Here is a 4339-nt window from a genome sequence, read left to right as displayed (position 1 = left end):
GGCCTCATGACCTCATGGCCTCATGGCAGCATGACCTCATGTCCTCATGGCCTCATGACCTCATGGCCTCATGACATCATGGCCTCATGACCTCATGGCATCATGACCTCATGGCCTCATGGCCTCATGGCCTCATGGCCTCATGGCATCATGACCTCATGGCCTCATGGCCTCATGACCTCATGGCCTCATGACCTCATGGCCTCATGGCCTCATGGCCGCCCTCAAAGCGTTGTAACTCATGAACGTGTAAACTACTCCCCATCATAGTGTGAATAACTCTCTCTGTTTGATTGTTGTTTATTTGAGAGTAATATTGTAACATAAGAAAATGTCTCCAATATTATAACATATATTCATTTCATTTGAAACCTTCAAAATAAAAGCATAGGATATTTTTTCTTGAAGGCATAGGTGACCAAATGTCTTTAAAGTCGTCAGGCGCCCATAAAAGGACGTGGCGGGCCAGACTCGGCCCGCGGGCCTTGTGTTTGACACCTGTGATCTACAGGTCATTCAGAACCCGCCCCCTCTGCTCTACTGGATGTCAGGTTGTATTTATACTGATATCACAACCCACCTGGACAGCAGAGAGCCAATCGGAGCAGCAGGAGCAGATTGCTTTGTTCCAGGGAGACGTTGTGGCGTTAGCTAAGTCGTGGTGTTAGCTAATGTTGTGGCGTTAGCTAACGTTGTGGTGTTAGCTAACGTTGTGGTGTTAGCCGGCTAATGTGCTGTAGCTGTGTTTACGTGTATCGTCCCTTCGGGGGGCGGCTCCCACTAATTGGTCTTAATTGTTGCTAATACCCCGCGTCGCCCTCCTTTAGCCGCCGCGGAGACGCCGTCGTTATTGATGTGACAGCGCTAAATGGAGAACCTTTGGCGGAGTGTCAACGTTTAATTAATCACTCTGATTTCACGGCGGCTCTCGCCCCGCGCTCACATCCTGAGCGACGTGAGCTGGGCGCCGCCCGCCTGCTAGCCTGAGCCGCCCAGCTAATTAGCCGTTAGCCCCGAGATGGAGAGGCCCTCAGGGCGGGAGGAGAGGGGGTTGAACTGGCCTAAATGACCACGTAATGACCACGGGAACGGGGGGGGGGGGGGGGGGGAGGAGGCCACCACGTCTTCATTATGAATTACATTCAAGTCCCCCCCCCCCTGTGGTTTCATGTGTTCCTCCTGAAGATGAAGTTGTGTCCATCAGACTCTCTGCCAGGCTAGATGCCCCCCCCCCCCCTAAAGGATCCAGGGAGGAAACGGACCAATCAGCAGGAGCGTTGTCATGTTGTCTGAAATGAAGCCGACGTGTTTCTGTCATGTTGAAAATAAAGAGAAACTATAAACCCCATTTAGTCTCACAACTCAACTCCAATTCATAGACAGTAGAAGTATGAGGATGGAGAGAGTGTGTGTGTGTGGGGGGGGGGGGAGTATTATTATTACTATTATTATGATTATTATTATTATTATTATTATTTTTATCATTATTATTATAATAATAATTATTATTATTATTATAACTATTATTATTATTATTATTATCATTATTATCATTATTGATATTATTGTTATTATTATTATTATCATTATTATTATTATTGTTATTATTATTATTATGATCATTATTATTATCATTATTGTTATTATTATTAGCATCATTATTGTTATTATTATTATCATTATTGTTGTTATTATTATTATTATTATCATTATTGTTATTATTATTATCATTATTATTATTATTATCGTTATTGTTATTATTATTATCATTATTGTTATTATTATTATTATGGTGGTATGACGTTATGTATAATCTTGTCTTAGTAAAGTTTGTGTAGAACCCCAAAATAAAAGACTAATCTATTCCGTGTCTAGAAAGGTGGTTTACAAATCAAATGTATTGTCAATATGATGATCATTATGATCATTCATGTTGTTATTTCCATGAGCATCTTGTATTATGGTCTGTCTCAGCGCTCGTGTGACCTCCATGTGGAGCGTCATGGACCTCCATGTGGAGCGTCATGGAGCCGGACTTCAGTGTCAGAGAGAGAGCGACTCTCGCTCTGCCGTGGCTCAGGCTGCGGCTCATAACCGACATCAACGTAAACGGGCCGCGTGCTCATTGGCCGCCTGGCGGCGAGGGCGCGGCTCCGGCCCGGCGGCCATCGGGTCGGTTCAAAGGTTCTGGTGCTGCTTGTGAAACTCTACGGGGCCAGAGCTCCACATGGCAGGCGCTGTGGAGGCCGGCCTCCATTAAAGCCTTCATCGGCCGCTTCAGAGGGGTCTTCATACTTCACGTCAACAGACTCCTCCTCCTCCTCCTCCTCCTCACAACAACAACAACAACAACAAAGGTTTTGAGGGACAATTTCTCCTTTTAAAATATATTATTTGTTAGTTTTGCTGATGAACTCGAATGTGTCGCTGCAAATTAAAAACATTCGCTCTCATAGAAAATCTACGAGTAGAGTTTGCACGTAGTGGGCGGGGCTTACGCTGCTGAGCGATGCGTTTCTATTGGTGGGTTTGACTTGCTCTCGGAGGTAACGGTGAGGAGGACACGGAGGTGACCATCCTGTTACACGCACTAAAATAACTGCAGCCACAGATACACAAATAAATATTGTTCAATTAATGATCTAAATTTTATGAAATTCATATTTGGATGGAGTTATATTTATACAAAAACTGCTGGTCACATGTTCGCTGGGCTGTACGGGACCTTTTTTGTCATCAATGTGGAGCCGGAGCCAATCAGAATCCTCCTGATACTCACATCATGTTGAGGGAATAAACAACTTAGCTAACGTAACTTTGGGAAACAGCGGACGGACTCACTTAAAGTCCTCATAAAGAATCAAAGTGACGTCACAATTAATTATTGAGTAAGAGACGTCCCGAGTCTTAGTCTGATGACCGCTAGCTAGCATTAGCAAACGCTAACTTGATATGTGTGCTGCCGCTCGACTGAAACCAAACAGAACGCTACGCACAAACATATAGCTACGCTAATGCTAACGCTGCGTTCACACCAAAAACGTAATGCAAATATTCTCAACTCTTTACTCGCTTGACTATTAGACTACTTGACTACTCGCACGAGCAAACATATAGGGACCAACATATAGCTATGCTAATGCTAACGGTCGTTCGACGTTTGTTTTCCGAGGGTATGACGTCACAGACACACACAGTGGGGCCCACTGATTGGTTGACATTGGGGAAGACGTCTGATTGGCTACTGACACAGAACATGTGTTTGGGAATCGATCACCGTCTCAAAAAAAACACCCAAAATGCAATGAAATGCAAATATGACAAGGAGTTTGAAAATTCAATTTCTATATTAAGAAGAATATACACTTTTATTTATCCCCAAGGGGAAATTAGTTCTCTGCATTTAACCCATCCTTAGTTATTAAGGAGCAGTGGGCTGCGGTGAAGCGCCCGGAAGCAACTGGGGTTCAGTGCCTTGCTCTGCAACTAATGGGAGGCGAGGATCGAACCCACAACCCAAATTTTTGTTTTTAAATAAATTTTTTTTTTTTGGTTGAATATGCTCAGGATGTATCAACATCCAAATATGTTAGTCATTAAAGTTGAAATATTTTGATATACATATATGTGTCTTTTTTAAATGTATCTAATTAAAGAGAATTTATTGTGTAAAATATATATCTATATAAAATATATAAATATTGCATTTTATACATGTATTTTTTTTCCTCGCATTTATTTAGGCATTTCCTGGTGAAATCAATTTAAAATACAAAATAAAATAATATCATTAAAAATATTGCCTTTTGTAAAGATTTATATCAGTGATGTCATCGCCTTGGTCGACGTGCATAACGACGCATCATAATAAAGACGGTCCTCGCGTTCAGCTTCAGGCCGTCACACACCGAGCAACTTCATGACGTACGGGCTTTTATTGTGAAAGGTAAGGACGGAGAGAGCGGATGTGCTGCCTACGTCAAAGTTAAAAGAAGTAATATGAAGTTATTGTGAGTTGTTGCTTTATTAATAGAGGACTGGACCTGATTGGTCGAGGCCGACCTCTAGTGTGCGTATTTATGACAACAATAACAGTTGAAGAACAAATGAAACGCTCCCGCTGCGTAACGGCCTTCAGAGACAAGAATAATAGTTTAAGTATTCTTATTAAAATATATTAACTATAATTCGTAATCCCTACTAAAATGGAGCATTTAAAATGAAACCAGAATGGATGTCAACTACACATGTGCAGACACACAAACAGGAAGTGAAGGCAACCAGCAGGAAGTCCCCCACCCCTCTGGTGGTCGTGGTCAGTGACTGTGAGGCACGGGAG

Source organism: Pseudoliparis swirei, chromosome 7, assembly GCF_029220125.1.
Source record: "Pseudoliparis swirei isolate HS2019 ecotype Mariana Trench chromosome 7, NWPU_hadal_v1, whole genome shotgun sequence".
In the NCBI taxonomy this organism is placed as follows: Eukaryota; Metazoa; Chordata; class Actinopteri; order Perciformes; family Liparidae; genus Pseudoliparis; species Pseudoliparis swirei.
This window is presented reverse-complemented; position numbering follows the sequence as displayed.